This window comes from Monodon monoceros, unplaced genomic scaffold, assembly GCF_005190385.1.
Source record: "Monodon monoceros isolate NGI ecotype Baffin Bay Population unplaced genomic scaffold, NGI_Narwhal_1 Super_Scaffold_7, whole genome shotgun sequence".
In the NCBI taxonomy this organism is placed as follows: domain Eukaryota; kingdom Metazoa; phylum Chordata; class Mammalia; order Artiodactyla; family Monodontidae; genus Monodon; species Monodon monoceros.
The window spans coordinates 46,217,069-46,242,094 of record NW_021703784.1 but is presented as its reverse complement, the minus strand read 5'-3'; the positions used below and the strand labels follow the sequence as shown (position 1 = coordinate 46,242,094).

The 25,026-nt window shown below is 34.3% G+C and overlaps 1 protein-coding gene across 1 annotated transcript in view; it reads right to left on the bottom strand.

Annotated features, from left to right (window-relative positions):
- The window catches only part of DLG2 (discs large MAGUK scaffold protein 2), a 2,046,181-nt gene that overhangs the window by 1,465,634 nt on the left and 555,521 nt on the right, over nucleotides 1-25,026 (bottom strand). The gene's annotated exons all lie outside the window — the stretch shown is intronic.

Below are 25,026 nucleotides of genomic sequence, written 5' to 3'. Positions count from 1 at the left end.
CCATTTCCTCAAAGATCAGGAATAAGACAAGGGTGCTCACTCTCACCACTCCTCTTCAACATGGTACTGGAAGTCTCGAGCCAGAGCAATCAGATAAGAAAAAGGTATAAAAGGCATCCAAATTGAAAAAGAAGTAAAATTATCTTTGTTTGCAGATTATGTGATCTTATATAGAGGAAATCATAAAGATTTCATCAAAAAACTGTTAGAACTAATAAGCAAATTCAGTAAAGTTATAGGATACAAAATCAATATATAGAAATCAGTTACATTTCTATACATTAACAACAAAATATATGAAAAAGAAACAAAGAACACAACCCCAGGTATTTATCCAAAGAAAATGCATACACTAACTTGAAAAGATACATGCACACCCATGTTCACTGCAGCATTATTTACAATAGCCAAGATATGGAAACAACCTAAGAGTCCACTGACAAATGAACAGATAAAGGAAATGTGGTTTATACGTGCAATGCAATATTATTCAGCCATTAAAAGAATGAAATCTTGACATTTGCAACAACAAAGATGAACATTGAGAGTATTATACTAAGTGAAATAAGTCAGGGAAAGACAAATACCATATGACCTAAGTTATATGTGGAATCTAAAAACAACAACAATAACAATAACGACCAAGCTCATAGATACAGAGAACAGATTGGCAGTTGCTAGAGGCAGGGGTTTGGGGGTAGGTGAAATGGGTGAAGGGAGTCAAAAGGTATAAATTTCCAGTTATAAAATAAATAAGTCTAAAGGATATAATGTACAGCATAACAGCTATAGTTAATAATACTGTATGGTATATCTGAAAGTTGTTAAGAAAGTAAATCTTAGAAGTTCTCATCACAAGAAAAAAATTTTTGTAACTATGTATGGTGATGGATGTTAACTAAACTTATTGACTTAATTGTTTCGCAATATACACAAATATTAAATTATTATGTTGTACACCTAAAACTAATATAATGTATGTTAATTATATCTCAATTAAAAAAATACCATTCACAATATCATAAAAAACAATAAAATAATTAGAAATAAATTTACTCAAGGAGATGAAAGATCTATACACTAAAAACTATACAACTCTGATGAAAGAAATAGAAGGCAGAAATAAATGGAAAGATATCCTGTGTTCATGGATAGGAAGAATTAATATTGTTAAAATATCCATACTATCCAAAGCAATCTACAGATTCAGTGCAGTCCCTATCAAAATTCCAATGGCATTTTTTCCAGAAACAGAAAAAAACATTCCTAATATTTGTATGGAACCACAAAAGACCCTGAAGAGTTAAGGCAATCCTGAAAAATAAGACCAAAGCTGGTCTTCAAAGTTATGGGAATCAAAAGGTATAGCAGTGGCATAAAAATAGAGACATAGCCCAATGGAACAGAATCAAGAGCCCAGAAATAAACAATAAACCCTTGCATATATGGACAATTACTATTTGACAAGGCAGCCAAGAATACTCAATAAGAAAAGGATAGCCTCTTCAGTAAATGGTGCTGGGAAAACTGGATAACCACATGCAGAAAAATAAAATTGGACCCCAGTCTTATACTTCTCACAAAAATTAACTTAAAATGATTAGAGAGTTAAACATAAGACCTGAAACCATAAAACTTCGAGAAGAAAAATATGGAAAGAGATCCTTGACATTGGTCTTGGCAATGACTTTTTGGATATGACACCCAAAGCACAAGTGATAAAAGCAAACATTAATAACAACAAACAGAAAGCTTCTACAGGGCTTCCCTGGTGGTGCAGTGGTTGAGAGTCCACCTGCCGATGCAGGGGACACGGGTTTGTGCCCCGGTCCGGGAAGATCCCACATGCCACGAAGCGGCTGGGCCCGTGAGCCATGGCCGCTGAGACTGCGCGTCCGAAGCCTGTGCTCCGCAGAGGGAGAGGCCACAGCAGTGAGAGGCCCGCGTACCACAAAAACAAAAAAAGCTTCTACACAACAAAAGAAATAATCAACAAAATGAAAACACAACCTTCAGAATGGGAAAAATTATTTTCAAATCATATACCTGATAAGGGGTTAATATCCAAAATATATAAAGAACTCATATAATTCAATGGCAAAAAAATAAATAAATGAATAAACAATTGATTACAAAATGGGCAGGAGAACTGAATAGACATTTTTCAAAAAAATAAGAAAAATACTAGTAACCAACAGGTACATAAAAAAGGTACTCAATACCACTAATCATCAAGGAAGTGAAAATCAAAACCACAGTGAGCTATCACCTTACACCTGTTAGAATAGCTACCATAAAAAAAGACAATAAGTATTGGGGGGATTGTGGAGAAAAGGGAACACTTGTGCACTGTTGGTGGGAATATAAATTGGTATAGCCATTATGAAAAACAATATGGAGGTTCCTCAAAAAATTAAAAGTGTAACTACCATATGATCGAGCAATTCCACTTCTGGGTATATATCCAAAGGAAAGAAAACAGGATATTGATGAGACAGCTGCACTCCTGTGTTTGTTGCAGTATTATTCACAATATTCAAAACATGGAAAAAAAAGAAGTGTCCATCAATGGATGAATGAAAAAAGGTGTGAGATACACATACACACACACACACACACACACACACACACACACACACACACAGAGTGGAGTATTATTCAGCCATTAGAAATAAGGAAATCCTGTAATTTGCAGCAACATGGATGGGCCATGAGGGCATTATGCTAAGTGTAATAAGTCAGGCAGAGAAAGACAAACACTGTATGATATCACTTCTGTATGGAATCTAAAAGCCAAACTCATAGAAACAAAGAGTAGAAAGGTGATTATCAGGAGCTGGGAGGGTGGCAGAAATAGAGACACTTTGGTTAAAGGGTACAAACGCTCACTTATAAGACAAATAAATTTTGGGGCTCTGATGTACAGCACGGTGATTAACAATGCTGTATTTTACACTTGACAGTTGCTAAGAGAGTAAATCTTAAATGGTCTTACCACAAAAAAGAAATAGTAATTAGTGAGGTCATGCTGGTGTTAGCCAATACCACAGTAGTAATAACTACGCAATATGTAAGTGTATAAAATAAACACACTGTACACCTTGAGCTTACACAATGTTATATATGTCAGGTACATCTAAATAAAGTTGGGGGGTTAGGGGAGGGGGGAAGTAAAACAACAACAACAATCAAAGATGACCAAATATTTAAGTAAAACATAAGGACAAGATAAACTAACAGAATAAAAAATACTTAAGGAAGCAGAGATAACTCAGGAGTAAAAAAACAATAAAAACTAATCAGATTTTTAAAAATTATCTAATTAGTATCCTCATAGAAGATAGTACATCCACAAAAAGGATAGATTGCTATGAAAAAGGAAAAACTCAGAGTGCAAGACAGAGCCTTTCCCAAAGTTGACAACAATCCAAACAATTTGTATGACTTTACTGCTAATGATGCCTGAAGCAGAAGGAAATTTTTCTAAACTACCAGCTACAAAGAATTAATTTTGATCAATCACAGAAACAACATTGAACTATCTTTCTATTTTCTCTGTTGAAAATGATAGTACTAAATTATTGTCCTATGAAAAGAGTATCAAAAAGTAAACAGCTAAAAGTTGTTTAAAGTATATTGAGGTGTGTCATACAGTTAATTAATGAAAATTTTGCATTTCCTTGACCTTGGCTTTTTAAAACTTGTAATGTGTTGTATTTCTTTTCTCACTCCAAATAAAATTTTACTCTTAGGAAAAAAAAAAAAGAAACTATGCCAGTGCATCAAATAGATGATAAGAAAAAGCATGTTTATAGCTTCACCTGTGATATCTTAATTCAATCCCTCTCTCCAGTATTCTACTGTAGGGGAAGAATTAACATGCAGTCCTTTTCCCCCATATTTGTGGTTCTACCCATTGGTAAGGGAGAGATTTCTACCCAGACATTAGTAGTGCAGTACTTATTTACCTCTTTCTTTCTTTGGTTTTATAGCTTAGATTCCTGTAAGAGGAAAATAGGCAAGTAAAAGGATTCATACTCAAAAGCCCTATCAAGCTCTAATATCTGTTGGCTCTATATACCTCTCTTGGTGCACCACAGTCCTGTACTGATTCCATACTCAGCATTCTGTCTTTGTGTCTGGGGTACTCTATGCTGCTGGAGAAAATCAAATGAATTCAAGGATTCATTAGTAATTGCACCAGCTTTATGCCCCACAATCTCAGTGGGGCCTCCACCACTGACAAGGTATCCTGACTCTTCTACTTCAGGGTTTCTCCTCTATTTCTCAGAAGATGAGCTTCACTCCTTGAAGTTATAAGGCAACTTCCTGCTTCCACACCTACACACCTATCCATACCTATGCTTGTACTTAAATCCTTCCTTCTGGATTCAGAAGACTATTATCTCTCTTCCTCCTTAAAGTCAGTTAAAACTTTTGTGTTTTGAAAATTCATTTTTTTTTTTTAGCCTCTAGTCAAAATAACAGTGTTAAAGAACACTGGTAATGCTTAGGGAAACCACCAATAAGACAGAAAATAACTGAAATGAACATTTGTCAAATTTACAAAAGTAGTAAATGCCAAAGTCATGTGTAAATTGACACTGTTATTCAGACTGGCATATTTAAAAGTGTGTCCTTTTGTGACATGGTCCATTTTGTCTCTGAAAATTCTTCATTATTTACCACACACACATTCATTTACTATTTTACAGGACAATAAATTTCATTTTCTAAAAACATTGTTCTATTTGTGGTCATAAAATTTAAGTTTATATCGCAGTCTGACATTTAATTTTTAATTATAGAAGACCACCTAATAATAAACATATTTCTTTCAATGAGAGATTAAACTGTGCTATTTAAAAAAGCCACCTCTACTGGCTGTGGCAAGTTGCTGTTTTAAAAAGAAGTAATACTAAATCAACTACCCACCTTTCACAGTTTAGCGCATTAATTACTTGATCTCAAAACATATGTAAGAAGATGCCTTTAATTCATAGGGTGGTGAGATACCATGCTTAAGAAAAGGGTGGAAAGAATACAATTTACAGATTTTGGAAAAATTTAGGTCTCTAGCTTCAATAAACTTTCCCAGGTAAGTGTATGAAGCTCACAGTGCAGAGCTTGGTACCGAGTACTAAAGAGCTATACTAAATAGTTAGCTATTTTTCTTCTATGTCAAGAATTTTTTCTCCAATTTTGACCAAATGTTATACGGAACTCTGTACCATGAATTTCTCTCTTAATAATCTTGAATTCAAAACTCTTGTAACACTTTATGGTAATTTATAGAAATAATAGTATGGAATATCAATGTTATTTTCTTTGATTCTATGAAATGAACTAGAATTATGAATTGAGAGCAGCACAGAAACAACATAATATTGCAATGGAATAATTAAACTTTATGATTAAAAAAAGTTAAAAAAAACTATAGGTTAAAAAAAAACTATAGGTAAAGTGTCATTGTTGAATCCCCATGTTGTTCTTACTGAAATTAATTCAGGATTATGTCATATAATAATTACATTGTCATTGATTTCTATTCTTAATAGACAAAACTCTAGAAGCTAGGAATATATAACTTGTGTAAATTTTTTTCTTTGGCACCTATTTCATTATCAGTCTCAGGCAGTAAGTTTCACTCAGGACAGCAATCTATCAAAAAAATGTGTGTTGAGTATTTAGTGTGTTATTGTACTTTTTTACCTCAATCTCTTAACAGTTCACTCTTTTTTCACCTCCTGTTCTTCAGCCTCACAGAGATAGATGTCCAGTGCCTTAATCTCTTCACTTTCTCTCACTTTACAGGCCCCTTTTGATCTTTTTCTTCTTTATCTGGCTTGAACCTAATGGCTTTTCATTTGAACTATTGTCTCACAAATATCTTTGATTCATTTTACTTCAAAGTGTATCTGCTCAGCACAGCCCAAACCCCCAGATCAATGCTGTAGCTGGTTTTTCCACCCAGATGCTGAAGCTGTGTGGGAAAGGAAATCACCCATTTCTGCTAATAGTAAATTCTATATAGTCTTAGTTTTCATAACCAGTTGGGTACTGTCTTTGTCAGCCTGCTCTCTCATTTCCCTCAAAAATTTTTCTAAATCATTACCATCTTCCTCTAAGTCCTTGATTACCATACTCCCTCATTTTGACAGGCTAGACAGTCCTCTCTCTCATGGAGGAAATTGGAAGCTATTAGTTGTGTTCTCTCTGCACATACATACCACACCCAGACCTGGAAAGCTAGCCCACAGTCATAGCCAGCCTCACCCTACTCCCTTCCCTACTCTCTTCAGTTCTCCTCTGCCATCTATATTCGTGGTTGGCAAACCATAGCCCATGAGTCAAATCTGGCTTGCTGCCTGTTTTTGTAAATAAAATTTTATTGAAAATACCATGGCCATTTGTTTACATATTGTCTATGGCTGCTTTTATTTTATAATGACAGAGTTAAGTAGTTTCACATGGCCTGCAAAACCTAAAATATTTATTATCTAGCACTTTACAGAAAGTTTGCTGCCCTCTGATTTATATAGTCAACATCTTCCTCTGCTTGGATCTTTGTATTTAGCCTAAAAATATGGCCATCTCTTTTCCAGTCTAAAAGTGTTTACTTGGGGTTGGGGGCATGGGGGTGTGTGGGCATTGGCTCAAACTCTCTATAGTTATATACCAATTTCTCTCTTCCCTTCCTAAAGGGACAAAGAACTTTCAGGAAGAATGCCACATTCTCTTCCTTAAGGTTGCTTTTTATTTGTTCCTTTGCCCTGTAATCTGACTTTTGCCCATACTACCTTTTTGAAATTAATCACACAAAATTAATGATGACCTCCTACCTGTCAAGCTTAAAGAAAAAAATTAGCTTTAATTAATCCATCTTTAGGTACCCTTCCCTTAAAATTCTGTAATCCAATGTTCTTAACAAAGAGTGCTTATCAGGATCATCTCTACAGGTTTCCACACCTGTGCTGCCACAAACCAGAATTAATCTTTACTGCATTTTATTGCCTCTCAGATAAGGGATTAATAGTACTATTCCAATTGGAGAAAAAGTAATCAAGTAACTGGAACAAAATACTGTGGTAAATAAGAGAAGAATACCTAGTCTAAGTATCTGTCAATACCTAATCTCCACCCTCACCATACAGGATGCAAACAAACACTTGCCCTTGCAGAATATGTCCACCCTGACCACTCTTCCTTTTCTAAGTTACCATCATCTGTTAACTAATAAAAAAGCCAAAGGAAGTCTAGGACATCTTGGAATACAAGATTTTTTTTCCCCCCATTATCTCCTGGAATGAGGAATAACAACCATATAAGGAACAAAGAGCCTTTGTTTTTCTTAAAAAAAAATTGACATTCCCATAGATTAATGCCGCAAATATATTTGGCAGAGATGTGAAATACCCTTCCAGGGATGTAGATAATTAATCAAAATGTTCACTTCTCATAATGATGGTTGGTCCAGGATACGCACATAGAAATTAAATCTCTGTACCAATAACACATGCACACTTATTTAATATGTAATTTCCATTTTCCTCAAGTTGAAATGAGAAAAAGTACAGTGAAAAAACATGTTCTGCTTTCTTTTAAGGTGGGAACGTGGATAACCAGTAGGAAATTGAGATTATTAATCAAAATCTTTACTTCTCATAATTATGGTTGCCACAGAATATGCACATAGAAATTTTCTATTAAAGTGGCCATGAAAACAAACAAGGACACACAGATATACAAAATCACTGATGATATCAATCAACAATTTACATCTAGTTAGGAGGAAAATATTCTCTTTAAAGGTTCTATATGGTGAGATTAGATTAACTGTCTCTATCTGACATATGTGTTGATTTTTAAAACAGAACAAAATCAGATAGAACACTAGCAGAAAGACACATATTTCAGCTTCTACTCTATCCCTACCAAAGATGCATGGATCTGTGCCTCTAAGTAAACCACGAATCTCACAGAGGAAAATTCTTTCTGATTAGACCAGAGTTATCCCTTTCTCATACCTCTGCCTTCGAGTCCTTCATCCCACAAAATCATAATTTTATTGGGATACTTTAATATGTATATTTATACTCTGATGATCCAAGCAAGTAAACTTAAGACATAAAAATTGAAGGAATACAATTAATAAGGTAGATTTAATAAATAAAAATAAATTTTTTATCCCACAGAAAATATCCCTCCTTTTAACATATTCATGGAACTATACTAAATTTTTATCACTTATGACACCACAAAAATCAGTATACTTTAAAATGTAAAACTCACAAAGACAATATTCCCTGACCACAGTAATTAAAAAGTGGAAATTAAGAATATATAGGGAGGGCTTCCCTGGTGGTGCAGTGGTTGAGAGTCAGCCTGCCGATGCAGGGGACACGGGTTCGTGCCCCGGTCCGGGAAGATCCCACATGCCGCGGAGTGGGTAGGCCCGTGAGCCATGGCCGCCGAGCCTGTGCATCGGGAGCCTGTGCTCCGCAATGGGAGAGGCCACAACAGAGAGTCCCACGTACCAAAAAAAAAAAGAATATATAGGGATAAAATGACACAATCTTAGCCTTTTCGAATTAAGAAAAAATTTTGAAACATTATTAAAAAACTGTAACTTTGTATGATGACAGAAGGTAACTAGACTTATGGTGATTATTTTGTAATGTATAGAAATATCAAATCCCTATATTGCATATCAGGAACTACCATTGTATTGTAGGACAATTATACTTCAAAAACAAACAAACAAACTAACAAACTCATAGAAAAAGAGATCAGATTTGTGGTTACCAGAGGTGGGGAGTGGGGTGTAGAGGGAACTGGATGAAGGCAGTCAAAAGGTACAAACTTCATAAAATGAATAAGTACCAGGGTAGTAATGTACAAAATGATAAATATAATTAACACTGCTGTATGTTATATAGAAAGTCATCGAGAGAGTAAATCCTAAGAGCTCTCATCACAAGGAAAACATATTTTTTTCTATTTCTTTAATTTTGCATCTATAATAGATGGTGGATGTTCACCACATTTATTGTGGTAATTATACATGATGGATATAAGTCAAATCAATATACTGCACACTTTAAACTTATACAATGTTGTATTCCAATTATATATCAATAAAAATGGAAGAAAAAATACTGTATAATAGGAAATAAAATTATTATCCCAGACCATTTAGAAAATCATAAAAGTGGGAATGTAATATATGGCCTTTATGGAATTCTTTTAAACATATTCAGAGATAAGTTAATAGGCTTAGATGATTATTTTTTTTTAATGAAAATAAGTTGTCTTAGTATTAAAATGTTAGAAAAAGTCAGTAGAAATAAAATGAAATGAAAAGAAGTCAACACTATAAAGAAAATCAGAAATTAATTAATACAAACAGAAAACTGATAAAGAAATAAAGTACTTGGTTCTTAGAACACACAATAAAATTGATAAAAATATGGCAAATCTAATCAAGACAAAAAGATATGTTTTGGTACTAAGAAAAAGAATATAACCACAAATACAAAAATGATACTTAAAAAAAGAATTGTGTATGTGTTACTCTCCCTGTAAATATAAAGTAACAACCATAAACATAAAGCAGATATTTTGTCCCAAGATTAAAGACTTATATTTGAATGCAAACTATATTGTGCACTAGTTACATAATCTTAAAGAAATTCCCTAACTGCTGTGAGCCACATTTGCTTCATCTATAAAATGGGAATTTAAACTCTCTAGAATAAATACAAGTGTTTTGAGAAGTACTGCTTATATCATTGTCATCATTGCTGTCATGACCTCCTCACCCTCATTATTAATATTCACTGTTTTTGATTAATGCTTGATATGTGCCTAAACAAGTTAAAATTTAAAAGATGACTTTCTATTCTAATCAATACTTTAATCACTAGATAACAACCAGGCCCAGAACAGACCACTTACTTTATTATTTATTTATCCACTGAACTTTAAGTTATCAGCAACATTCATTACATCTGAGAATACAAAAATTACTGACATATCCTCAGGGAGGGAATCTTGTCCAACTGATAAGACCTCTAAGGGTTGATTATACTTAATAATTAATGTGGTGTTTTTAGAGTTACATAATTGTCATTAAATAAAGACATTAAATAAAGGCGTCAAATTTATGAGAAAACCAAGAATAAAACTGACATACAAAAAAAGTCAGGAATATATTTTCTCACTTTTGTTAGTAAACCTGAAGGTCTCATATAAACCTACAAGATTCTGAAAACAAGAGTGCTGTGCTTTTAAGTTCATAAATCTTAGAATGAGATAAATAGAAAACCATTAAAATTGGATCTCTCATATTTATATATGTCCCTAGATTTTTCCTTCAGGTTTTAATGTAGGTTATTACTGTCACAGCTAAATTAAGTGAAAAGTAAATTTCCAACTCCTGACATTCTCCCGTTTTAGACCAAAATAACAATTACTAGTTTAAAACTTATGTAATGGAGTCCAACCGAGCAAAAACAGGTCATTTTGTAGCATAATTGCAAAATGCCAAAAATAAAAGATGGTTGACCCTTGAACAAAAGGAGGATTAGGGGTGCTGACCCTCCACGCAGTGCAAAAAGGGGACTAAGGGTGCCCCCTCTCCACACAGCTGAAAATCCATGTATAATTTATAGTCAGTCCTCTGCATATGCAGTTCCTCCATGTCTGGGACTCCTCATATCCACGTTTGAGTCCACAGATTCAACCAACCACAGATTGGGTAGTGTTATAATATTAAAGATTGAAAAAAATATGCCTGTAAGTGGACCCATGCAGTTCAAACTGGTGTTGTTCAAAGGTCAACTGTAAAGCAAAAAGCCCACAAAACAAAAAACTGGTAACTCTACCTATCTTCTTGGATTAATCTATTTAAAAATTATACACACCTTAAGTTCATTAACACGGTAAATATTTATAGCACACAAAAGAATCCAGAGATTAAAATAAATAGTCTTTTACACTCAAGGAACTCACTGTAGGTGAGTTCAGAGGAAGACTGCAAAGGTAAACAATTACAAAACTATATGATAGAAGTATATCTCTATACCGACTCTGTATCTTATGTTAGAGATACACTGATAATCCTAGTAATTTATTGAGCATCAACACAAGTTGCTAGGTGCTTTATCTATACTACTTTACAGCCTCTCTAGACCTCTGTGTGTTAAGAACTATCGTGCCCATTTTACAAAGATAGAATTGAAGTTTATAGAGTTTGGGCTGGTAAACTGGTAAAGGTCTGATTAATGTTCTCATTAAATTTAGATATTTGAGGAATTATCAGCTTTTGAAGTGAAAAAAGAATGTACTGGTCTAAGCTTCTAAATCTTGCCATGTCTTAGCTTCTTCATCTGAAAGTTGTCAGTAATTAAACTGGCCTCATTAATTTCACTAAGTTTTTGGGAAGATCAAATGTGATAATTTATGAGAAAGTTACTGAAAAGTAGACAAAGGTAAGCCATTTATAAAATGAGATACAGGATTACAGAGATGAAGCTCTGCCCAGGCTTTAGAATCTAGGCCAAGCAACCAAAGAACCAGGAGCTAGTACAGGAAGGGAAATGGACCTGAAACAATTTCATTTATGTAAAACAGTTTAAACATTATAGCCTCTGCTAAACAACCTCAAGGTAAATGGATTTGAAACTATGTTTTTCTATTTGATCTGTGCTAGAGTAACAAAACAGGCCAAGTAGAAAACTATGTAATTTTTTCTCTGAATTCCATCAGCAAAGACAAGGAATTTACATAATGTAGGCCCCCAAAGCAAATTTTCCCTCTATAATACATTCCTGAAGCCCAAAGGAAATGACTAATTGCCTTGACTCCTCATTGCATTTTGTCTATACAACCACCATCTGCCTTTAAACATGCAGAAAGAATAGTGTCACTTGTAGTAAAATAAAATCATCTAAGAGCTTTATAAGTGCTTTTTTTGTCTCTTCTTATTGTTACCCTCTCCATATGTTGGCTTAAGTTCCCTGAACCTAATCTACTTGGAACTCTGTCCCTGCAAACATTTCATTCTAAGTTTTGTTTTAGGCTTCCTTAACATATTGTCATACATTCAGGTCTCTCAAAATGTCTGCAGAGGGATCTAGAGTTATTCTTTCCATGCAGCAAGAGCATTCTGTCAAAACAAATTATACACCAGAAACTACAGAAATAAGAAAAATTAGACAGTAAAATATTACACTGATTAAAAAATAATCCTTATTCAATTCCATTAAGTCATTAGTTTGAAAACCACCACAGAACTTATTAGCATGCCACTTTTAATTATCCTGTCCTAGAATTAAGTCCATATTTAGTTGTGAATGAATAACCATTGAGAAACTTTTTTTTAACATATTTATAGGAGTATAATTGCTTTACAATGGTGTGTAAATCAATTTATATTGCTCCCTCCCTCCATATCTCCTCCCTCCCTCCCACCCTCCCTATCCCACCCCTCTTGGTGGTCACAAAGCAGCAAGCTAATCTTCCTGTGCTATGTGACTGCTTCCCATTAGCTATCTATTTTACATTTGGTAGTATATATATGTCCATGCCACTCTCTCACTTCGTCCCAGCTTACCCTTCCCCCTCCCCATGTCTTCAAGTCCATTCTCTACATCTGCGTCTTTATTCCTGTCCTGCCCCTAGGTTCTTCAGGACCATTTTTTTTTTCTTTTTTTAGATTCCATATATATGTGTTAGCATACGGTATTTGTTTTTCTCTTTCTGACTTGCTTCACTCTGTATGACAGGCTCTAGGTCCATCCACCTCAATACAAATAACTCAATTTTGTTTCTTTTTTTGGCTGAGTAATATTCCATTGTATATATGTGCCACATCTTCTTTATCCATTCATCTGTCGATGGACACTTAGGTTGCTTCCATGTCCTGGCTATTGTAAATACTGCTGCAATGAACATTGTGGTACATGTTTCTTTTTGAATTTTGCTTTTCTCAGGGTATATGCCCGGGAGTGGGACTGCTGGGTCGTATGATAGTTCTATTTTTAGTTTTTTAAGGAACCTCCATACTGTTCTCCATAGTGGCTGTATCAGTTTACATTCCCACCAACAGTGCAAGAAGGTTCCCTTTTCTCCACATCCTCTCCAGCATTTAATGTTTGTAGATTTTTTGATGATGGCCATTCTGACTGGTGTGAGATGATACCTCATTGTAGTTTTGATTTGCATTTCTCTAATGATTAGTGATGTTGAGCATCCTTTCATGTGTATGTTGGCAATCTGTATATCTTCTTTGGAGAAATGTCTGTTTAGGTCTTCTGCCCATTTTTGGATTGGGCTGTTTGTTTTTTTTTGATATTGAGCTGCATGAGCTGCTTGTATATTTTGGAGATTAATCCCTTGTCAGTTGCTTCGTTTGCAAATATTTTCTCCCATTCTGAGGGTTGCCTTTTCATCTTGTTTATGGTCTCCTTTGCTGTGCAAAAGCTTTTAAGTTTCATTAGGTCCCATTTGTTTATTTTTGTTTTTATTTCCATTTCTCAGGAGGTGCGTCAAAAAGGATCTTGCTGTGATTTATGTCATAGAGTGTTCTGCCTATGTTTTCCTCTAAGAGTTTTATAGTGTCTGGCCTTCATTTAGGTCTTTAATCCATTTTGAATGTATTTTTGTATATTTAAAAATAAATGCATTCTGTAATTGTTGACAGATATTTCACTGTGTATAGAAAACACACCCACTATACCATGACAGTGCCAAATCTTTCGTACATTTAAGTATACAGGGAGTACTGGTAAATTCATTGAACACAAAGGACAATAAGCAAATTTCTTCCTAGTTTCTTCCTTTAATTCAGATATACAATACTGTTGACATCTGGCCCCAGGCTAGATGACTAGAACAGTTATCATAAAGAAGAGTTGTTAGAGTTTAGCTTTCCTCAGTGAAACGTTAGAATCACAAATGTCTAATGGAGTTTCACATATGAATAGAAGCTAATGATTGTAATTGAAGCCAGTCCACTCTGATACAAAGTAATAACAATTTAAGGAATTTAGTTCCCCTAAATAAGGAAAACTATAAAACTTAATTGAAGGACACAAAATATGTAGAGATATATCATGTTCTTATATAACGTCACTTTAATACAATTAAAATGTTCATCGTCACCAATTTAACATATAAAGTTAATGCAATTCTATCCAGAATTGCAAAAATAGTGTACAAAATCATTCTAAAATTCATTAGAAGAATAACTGGTAATTGCAGAGGAATTCTGTAAAAGTAGACAAGGAAGAGGGCTTTGCCCATTTTGATACTAAATCTCACTCAAAAGCTACCTTACTTAACTAGTATGGAACAAAAGTACATCCGTGGAACAAAATTTAGAAATAGTTCCAAATCCAGATTGGGATTCAATGTATAATCAATGTGAATTCCACCTTAGAAGGGAAAAGATGATTTATTCAATAAAGGTTTTAGACACAAATGACTATCTATTTGCTATAGACAAAATTAGATCCCCACTTCACACTTTACTCAAAAATGTATTTCAGGTGATTTAGTGGTCTAAATGTAAATAATAAGACAATAAAGATTTTGGAATAAATACCTGAAGATATTTTTATAACATTGATGGCACAGAAGACTTTCTTAAACATAATTAGAATCCAGAAGCCAAAAGGAAAAATAAAATTGACATATTTGAGTGCATAAAAGTTAAATTTTTCTGAGTTTAAAAGAAAAGGCAACAAAAAAAGTCAAACTACAAATAAACTGAAAGAAGCTACTTAGCAAACTTACAGTAACCAAAAGGATCTAAAATAGGAAGAGTCCTGCAAATTACTAAGAACAGGACAAATTAGAAAAGAACACTAGAAAAACAGACAAAGGATATGAACAGAAATTTGGTAGTAAAGAAATTGCAAATCCCAACCTCAATTATAAAACAAGAAACGTAAATTAAAATACTATGATACTATTTTTCACACTTAAAAAATTTGAAAACATTATCAATACCTAGTATTCTGAGAAATGTGTAGAAATGAAAAGCTTCATAAAGCTCTGACGGGAATACAAATTGTTAAAGTCTTATTGAAGGACGATCTGATAGCATCTTTTTAATATTTAAAACAAGCACACTGACCTTGCAGTTGCACTCCTAGGAATCTGCTTCATGAAATATTTGACTGTAAGCACAGAGCTGTGATTCTAAGAATGTTCAATATGATATTGTTCCTAATAGCAAAGCATTATAAATAATATAAATGTTCATTAATAGAGAAATGGCTGAATAAACTGCAGTTTGTCCATATAAAATAATGGGTAGCTACAACTAAAAGAAAGCAGTAGAACTAATGACTTAAAAAGAAGCCTATGACATAATAAATATATGAACAAAGAGTTACAGAATAGCAAATCTAGTGTGATCATATGTTAATTTAATTTAATTTTTTTTTGCCAAGAGTACATTTAGTGAAAGAACTAGGAGATAAAACTGTATAGAATTTGAATACACATGTGATATACACATATATTAAAAATAATTTTGTTAATAGATTAATACTAGTAACATCAGAGTATTGAGTTATTTGCCATATTTTTCTTTATTCTTTATCCAGAATCAGGAGATTACAATGTAATATAAAGGTATTAATATTTACTCCTCTAATAGGGGCAGCAAATACATTAGTATTTGCTAAAAGGTTTTAAAATTATCAGAATTGTGGAGGGGCAGCGTATGAAAGTACAAAGCAATTCGTTGTACAAGTTCCAGTTTATTAGAGAAATAAACATTTCCTAGGAAAAGAAGCTTGGGATCACTGGAATTCACCAAGTCACCACTAATTTTTTAACAAGTCCAAGACAATTGGGGGGTAACTCTATGCTGAGGAAACATCTGCTATGAAAGGCCATGGCTAAGGCCAGAACCCTTATAATGTCTGTCAGAGTTACAGACAAACTGAAGATGTATGAATCAGTGCCCATTCAATACTGCAGGTAAACAATGCAGGGCTTACCATGTGTCCACATTTCTTCATTGGCGGTCACAAGATAGAAACATAAAAAGGAATGCTCTAACCACCCAACAGAATTTTAATCTGCATGGCAATATGAAAGTAGTCTGTTAAAATTGTTAAGAGACCTAAACAGAATATTGAGCAGAGTTCCCTGTACTATATAATAGGTTGGTTATCTATTTTAAATACTTGTTGGTTATCTATTTTAAATACAGTAGTGTGTATATGTCAATCCCAAACTCCCAATTTATCCCTCCCCTTTACCTTTCCCCTTTGGTAACCATAAGTTTGTTTTTGAAGTCTGTGAGTCTGTTTTGTAAATAAGTTCATTTGTATCATTTTTTTTAAGATTCTGCATGTAAGCAATAGTATATATGTCTTTCTCTGTCTGACTTACTTCACTTAGTATGATAATCTCCAGGTCCATCCATGTTGCTGCAAATGGCATTATTTCATTATCTTTAATGGCTGAGTAATATTTCATTGTATATATGTACCACATCTTCTTTATCCATTCATCTGTCGATGGACATTTAGGCTGATTTCATGTCTTGGCTATTGTAAACAGCACTGCAATGAACATTGGGGTGCATGTATCCTTTCAACCATGGTTTTATCTGGATATATGCCCAGGAATGGGATTGCTGGGTCATACGGTAGCTCTATTTTTAGTATTTTAAGGAACCTCCATATTATTCTCCATAGTGGCTGTTCCAATTTACATTCCCACCAACAGTGTAGGAGGGTTCCCTTTTCTCCACACCCTCTCCAGCATTTATTGTTTGTAGGCTTTTTGATGATGGCCACTGTGACTGGTGTGAGGTGGTATCTATTGTAGTTTTGATTTGCATTTCTCTAATAATTAGTGATGTTGAGCATCTTTTCATGTGCCTCTTGGCTATCTGTACATCTTCTTTGGAAAAATGTCTACTTAGGTCTTCTGTCCATTTTCTGATCGGGTTGTTTGTTTTTTTTGACATTGAGCCACATGGGGTGTTTGTATATTTTGGAGATTAATCCCTTGTTGGTTGCATTATTTGCAAATACTTTCTCCCATTCTCTGGGTTGTCTTTTTGCTTTGTTTATGGTTTCCTTTGCTGTACAAAAGCTTTTGAGTAACACAACATTGTTTTTCAACTATACTGCAATATAAAATAAAAGTTAAAAAAAATAACTTGCATTCAATATTGTGGTATTACTACTAAGGGCGAGTGAACGTTTAAAAAAAGAGAGACATAAACAAAATATAATTGTCTAAATATGAGATTCAGAGACAGAGCTAGAAAATATCAGAAAGGACAGTCAACTTACAATATTTATTAGGCTCCTTCAGTGTGTGAGGCACTGGGCTGTGTATTTATTTTCTCATTTGATCCTCTTTAAAGATGCACTTATTGGTGGCTCAGAGAGGTTAAAGGGTTCTTAGTTTGTTTGCATACTCGTTTGCTTTTTTGCATAGGTTCATTAAGTTGGTAACTGGAGGATACTGTATTTCTTTGATTTGATTTTAAATTACTACAGATTATTGACTTCTACCCAGTTAACTCAGTAGTTTCATAGTGTATTACTTTGCTTTTCTTGGAATTTCTAGTTTTCTATGGTGTCACCAACTAATAATGCTAAGTTTCCTACTATTTTACTTAAAAGTTATACTGCTTATGTCATTATTATGTCCTACTGCATTCGTTGGAATCATCTAAGTAATACTAGTAGTAGGGGTAGTGGTCAACTTATTTTTTTCTGATTTTATTGTTAATTCTCTGAAAGTTTTATAGCTAATTCTATTGTTTGCTGTTGTGAAAAAGTCTCTATCACAGTGAAAAATCTCCTTTAATCCTATTTTGTATCACATTTTTAAAAAATCATAAATGGCTCTTTTTAACTTTTTTTAATGTAATTGAATGTGCAGTTATTTCCCCTTTCTTATTCCTAATATTATATATTTTTATTTTCTTAATAAGATTTGCTAGCATTTTTATATTGGATGCATTTTTCCAAGAAATTTATCAATTTTACTATTATTTATATTTTATGATGTATTATTGGTTGTTTATTTTATTTTCTCTTATATTAATTTTACCTTATATTGGTATTTATTAATTTTTCTCATATTTCATTTTTACTTACTGTTATTCCTTTTCCTTTTTAGTTTGTTGGACTTCCTTTTATTTTCAATTTTTATTTTTTAACAATAAAAGTGTTTACGTCTATAATTTTTTCTGAATGCAGCTTTAGCTCTATGCATAACTTCCTATGTAAAGTGTTACCCTTCTTGATTTCTGGGTAATCTATAATTTCAGATTTGTATCTTTTTCTTTTTTACATAAAATGGTTATTTTAAAAAGTGTCATTTCATTTCCAAATGGTTGAACGTTTTTGTTTATATATTTCCTCATTTGGGGCTTTTCATTATTTTGTTTTGTTCATTTTGCTTTTTTCCCTTTGGCCTTGAAATCAAATTGATCAGATACTAATATTGCCTCACCTGCTTTCATTTAGTTTGCTATTACCTGATATGTTATTCACCTACACTTTTGTTAGGGAGAGAATACTCTGTCATTTTGTTTTAGGTGTGTTTATTTGTAAACAGTACAAATAGGTGAATTTTATTTTTTAGACCAATCTTAGAGCCTATCCTTCCATAGCATACTCAAGCCACTCACATTAATTTTGATAACATATATGATGGCTTTATTTTTCTCATATTTACTCCTTTTATATTTGTTCTTTATCCTTTCCTTTTTCTGTTTCCTTGCTTTTGTCAGATTCTTCTTCTCAACTATTCCTTCCATTCTCCATAATAGTCCAGGAATTGTACCATATCTCTCACTCACCTATAGGTGATCTTTCCTCTTTTAATAGTCATACTAAATTTGTGATCACTTTGGGTAGTATAGTCATTTTCGCAATGTTGATTCTTTCAATCCAAGAACACAGTATATTTTTCCATCTGTTTGTATCATCTTTAATTTCTTTCATCAGTGTCTTATAGTTTTCTGCATACAGGGCTTTTGTCTCCCTAGGTAGGTTTATTCCTAGGTATTTTATTCTTTTTGTTGCAATGGTAAATGGGAGTGTGTCCTTAATTTCTCTTTCAGATTTTTCATCATTAGTGTATAGGAATGCAAGAGATTTCTGTGCATTAATTTTGTATCCTGCTACTTTACCAAATTCATTGATTAGCTCTAGTAGTTTTCTGGTCTTCTATGTATAGTAGGATCTTCTAGGTATAGTATCATGTCATGGGCAAACAGTGACAGTTTTACTTCTTTTCCAATTTGGACTCCTTTTATTTCTTTTTCTTCTCTGATTGCCGTGGCTAGGACTTCCAAAACTATGTTGAATAATAGTGGTGAGAGTGGACATCCTTGTCTTGTTCCTGATCTTAGAGGAAGTGCTTTCTGTTTTTCACCACTGAGAATGATGTTTGCTGTGGGTTTGTCATATATGGCCTTTATTATGTTGAGGTAGGTTCTCTCTATGCCCACTTTCTGGAGAGTTTTTATCATAAATGGGTGTTGAATTTTGTCAAAAGCTTTTTCTGCATCGTTTGAGATGATCATATGGTTTTTATCTTTCAGTTTGTTAATATGGTGTATCACATTGATTGATTTGTGTATACTGAAGAATCCTTGCATTCCTGGGATAAACCCCACTTGATCATGGTGTATGATCCTTTTAATGTGCTGTTGGATTCTGTTTGCTAGTGTTTTATTGAGGATCTTTGTATCTATGTTCATCAGTGATATCGGTCTGTAATTTTCTTTTTTTGTGACATCTTTGTCTGGTTTTGGTATCAGGGTGATGGTGGTCTCATAGAATGAATTTGGGAGTAAATATTTGCAAATGAAGCAACTGACAAAGGACTAATCTCTGAAATATACAAGAGCTCATGCAGCTCAATATGAAAAAATTCAAAGAACCCAATCCAAAAATGGGCAGAAGACCTAAATAGACATTTCTCCAAAATAGACATACAGATTCTCAACAAACACATGAAAAGATGCTCAACATCACTAATCATTAGAGAAATGCAAATCAAAAACCACAACGAGTTATCACCTCGCACCTGTCAGAATGGTCATCATCAAAAAATCTACAAACAGTAAATGCTGGAGAGGGTGTGATGAAAAGGGAACCCTCTTGCACTGTTGGTGGGAATGTAAATTAATACAGCCACTGTATTAAGGAACCACATGGAGGTTCCTTAAAAAACTAAAAATAAAACTACCATATGACCCACCAATGCCACTATTGGACATATACGCTGAGAAGACCATAATTCAAAAAGATACGTGTACCACAATGTTCATTAGAGCACTATTTACAATAGCCAGGACATGGAAGCAGCCTAAATGTCCATTGACAGATGAATGGGTAAAGAAGATGTGGCACATATATACAATGGAATATTACTCTGCCATAAAAAGAAACAAAATTGAGTTATTTGTAATGAGGTGGATGGACCCAGAGTCTGTCATACAGAGTGAAGTAAGTCAGAAAGAGAAAAATAAATACCGGATGCTAAAGCACATATATGGAATCTAAAAACAAATGGTACTGAAGAACCTAGTGCCAGGGCAGGAATAAAGATGCAGACGTAGAGAACAGACTTGAGGACACGGCGGGGGGAAGGGGAAGCTGGGACGAAGTGAGAGAGTAGCATTGACATATATACACTACCAAATGTAAAATGGATGGCTAGTGGGAAGCTGCTGCGTAGCACAGGGAGATCAGCTCGATGCTTTTTGACTACCTAGAGGTGTGGGAATGGGAGGGAGGGAGGGAGGCTCAAGAGGGAGGGGATATGGGGATATATGTATACATATAGCTGATTCACTTTGTTGTACAGCAGAAACTAACACAACATTTTAAAGCAATTACACTCCAATAAAGATATATAAAGAAAAACCTGTAGTCACACACAAAAAAATAATAACCAGACTTCTCCACCAACTGATTACTAGTCCTTCATTCCCTTCACTACTCAACTCTTATTTCACTAAAATAATTTTGAATTGGAGTCTCTGTCTATATTTTAACTTCTGAGAAATACTTGAAGCAAAACTTCTTGAAGCTATACATATTTCTGAAAATAAAATGTGATTTCAGCAATTCTTATTGTTTTAGGAAATGCTATCAAGTTTATCAATGTTGAAATAAAGCCTAACTTTCTCACCAGTGTTTATTCATTTTTATTCCAACAGTAATAATCCAAGTGACTGCATGAAAGAATCTTCCAGACAATATCCTTCCAAACCTTTCAGCCCATCACTCATTTTCACCCAAACATTTTCTGTTTGTTTGCCTGCCATGTTTTATGCAGTTTATTGAGTATTTCCCTCAACTATGTAGAGAAGCATTATACATAATTTTCACAAAGCCAACACTGCATCTTCCAAATTATGAGTTCTAAAAAAAGAAAATCATTTGAAATATCTTGTTTGAAAGATGAATATTTGGCAAATAAGAATGTAATCTTAAAGCAATCCTCAATGATTGTCTGCTTGATGCTCAGATTATGTATTATTTCTCTGGAATATTACAATCTTTCTATTTTTTCTTCTTTATCATTAAATAAGTGAATGTTTATTCAAAACTTCAACCATATTTTAAAGAGGCATGAAATAATAATACTCATTTCATCAGAGTCACTAGTTATCCATTTAAATGATTAAAAAGAAATTATAATTTCTTTTTAACGGTGGAGAATTTCTTTCTCCACCATTTCTAATTTTAACCACCTCCATGGATGTGTGCTTAAAATGACTTTAGAGAAAATAAGGATGAAAGAAAAACTGGATGAAGACTACACAGTGAAACAGTCAGAAGGAGGCAGCCTTTGCTTATTTTAGTTCAGAGATTGATGGGTGGTAGAGGGGCCTTAACAGCCTACTCAGGTGCAAATTCTTCACAAGGCTATTCCTAATGCCTTAAGAGCATCTGGCATCACATGCCCCCCCCCCACCAAATATGCCAATAACTGAGAAAAGAAAGCTTTCTAAATTTCACACATTGCATGCCAAATGGAAAGCAAATCATACCCAATCTTGCAAAATGCAAAAACAACAAAAAGAATTAAATACTATTTATGTGTGTTTTGGTATACAAATTCCCCAAAAGGTAAACAGTAACTGGGTTGCAAATAAAATTATAAAATAAACAAACAATTGAGGTTATCTATTTTATTACTGTAAAGAAATCCAGGTCCTTTAAATTTTAATATTTTTAAATGAGGGAGGCAATTTTCTCATTCAAAGATTTCATTTGAAGACTCTGCTCAAACTACAGAGAATATCCCTTGAAAATCGTCCATAGTCAAGGACTTCACCCAGCAAATACAGGCTGGCATGTGCTCCTTATTACATTTCAAACAATATATCCAAGAAAAAACTTCATACCAGCATCTGGGAAGGGTTAAAGTGTAGAAAATAATTTTGTAAAACAGAGAACTTCACCTCTTTGCCAACTGACTGCATTATTGCTTGTTTTTTGCGGTTACTGTTCTCAAATCCAGTGGCAACTGAGACTTAGCCTTTAAGGGACTCATAGTAGATAGAGTAAAAAAGTCCTCCAGTGAGCTCCACGTAGACACATAATTGTTTGACCTTGGAAAAGTCATTTCATCACTCTGAGTTTCAGTTCTTAAATGTCTAATATAGAAATAAAGAGAGGAAAACCATTTGAAATATTTTATTTGAAGGATGAATACATGGCAAATACGAATGCAAGTGTAGCGCAATGCTCAATGCATATCTGATGCTTAGATGTATTATTTCACTGTAATATAAGAATCTTTCCATTTTTTTCTTTATCAATAGATAAGTGAAAGGATTTTTTCTCAAAAAATCAAACATATCTTACAGTGGTAAGAAACTCTAATTCTCATTTTATCAGAGGTTTTACTCTTCACAGAGTTTAGTTTAATTGATGTGAAGGACTTTGGGGGTTCATTGTTCTATCTCTAGGCACAGGAGAAAGCCATGGGATCCAGCTAATACTGTCCTGAAGAGTATTAGATGTCCTTAGTTTTAGTGACAGAGCTGAAGACGATTATCAGAAGCAAAATACTCTAGAGTTTCCAGGTCCTAAGGTAAACAGTTTGGAGCATGATTACCAAATAATCAGATGGTAAACTGGTAAATAAGAAAGGTAAACCAAGATGAAATATCCAAAGTATTTTAAATAAGGAAGCCAAGGCAGAAAGAGACATTTTGAAAGCAGAAAGAAGGTGAGGCCTGACAGAATTCCTAAGGAGCTCATTCTTAAGAACTGAGAGTGGAAAACCTCAGTCTGGTCTTGAGCATGGAGGGGAGCAATGTCTGGGGAGAAAAAGTTGCAACAGGAATACATTCTTGCCTTTTCTGAGCTTCCTCATGATCTACACTTTGTGTTTCCCCTTTCCTGAGGCTCTAACTTCACAGTTACTTTGTGGTAAAGTTTCTGCCTTTAGAGGTCATCAGTGTACTTCTACTTCCCAACTAAAGCAGAAATACCCCTTGCAGTATCCTTGATAAGAGCTCCCCATCTCCAATTATCGATATATTTCCCTGTGCTATCCATGAGTTTCTCAGTATCATTGAAATTCTACAGACATTAGAACATCTGTATTTGAATTAAAGTAAAATTCTGGGCCCCAAGCCAAAAATCTCAATTTCAATGAGCCAGCCATTAGATAAATAAAAAACAGAAGTCTCTCTATTGATATTTCTTTTTTGTCCCTCACAAAATACAGAGGCTGCTTCATAATAGTGGCATCTCTGCTTCTTTCTATAATTCTAGTCCTGTGGCTTTGTGTGATGGTTTAGCCAATGGCAGGCAGCCAGATAATCTTTTGACCTACTTGTCTAGAATCCTTGGCTAACCTCAGTGATGGATGGATGTTCTTTCTATCTGGTTGGAATGTACAAATACGTTCAGATTAGAACAGCAAGTAGAAGGTGTAGATGGGAAGCTGAACACTAACCCTTTGAAATAGCGCTATTCCTTCACAGACAACACCAACCAACCAGCTCACCCAAACACTATCTTTAGTAGTTTGTGTAAATTGTCCCTAAAATTTGACCAGGACCTGAAAACTCCAAAATGGTCATCATCATAAAACCACTTTAGTTGGGCTTGATGAGGTAGCTGTCAACTCAATGGCTTTGATTACGCTAACAATAGGTTTGTCTTGAATTTTGCAAGGCTCCCCACCTCCCATGAATAACTGGCTCCCAAATGTGTGTATTTGGGAGCCAGTTATTCCCAACCAACCAACAGTGGATGACTATATTAAAGCAAATTTGTCACTCCAGCTTTTAAAAAATTTTTTGAGAATAAAGAAGGTTTTGCAATTCTCCACATCCTTGACAGCTCTTGTTATTTTTGATAATAGCCATTCTAAAAGATGTGAGGTGATATCTCATTGTGGTTTTTATTTGCATTTCTCTGATGATTTGTTTCACTTAGCATCTTTTCATATGCCTGCTGGCCATCTGTATGCCTTCTTTGGAAAACTGTCTATTTAGATACTCTGACCATTTTTTAATCAAATGTTTGTGTTTTGTTTTGTTTTGCTATTGAGTTATATGATATTTTGGATATTAACTCCTTATCAGATATATAATTTGTACATATTTTCCTTTTCATTTTACTGATAATTTTCTTTGCTGTGCAGAATAGTTTAATGTAGTCTCTCTTACTTATTTTTGTTTTTGTTGCCTTTGCTTTTGCAATAAAAAAATCACCTCCAAGACCAATGTCAAGGAGTGTTTTTTTTTTTCTTTTTGCGGTACGCGGGCCTCTCACTCTAGTGGCCTCTCCCGTTTTGGAGCACAGGCTCCGAACGCGCAGACTCAGCGGCCATGGCTCACGGGCCCAGCCGCTCCGCGGCATGTGTGATCTTCGCAGACCGGGGCACGAACCCGTGTCCCCTGAATCGGCAGGCTGACTCTCACCCACTGTGCCACCAGGGAAGCCCTCAAGGAGCTTTTTGACTGCATTTTCTTCTAGGAATTTTATGGTTTCA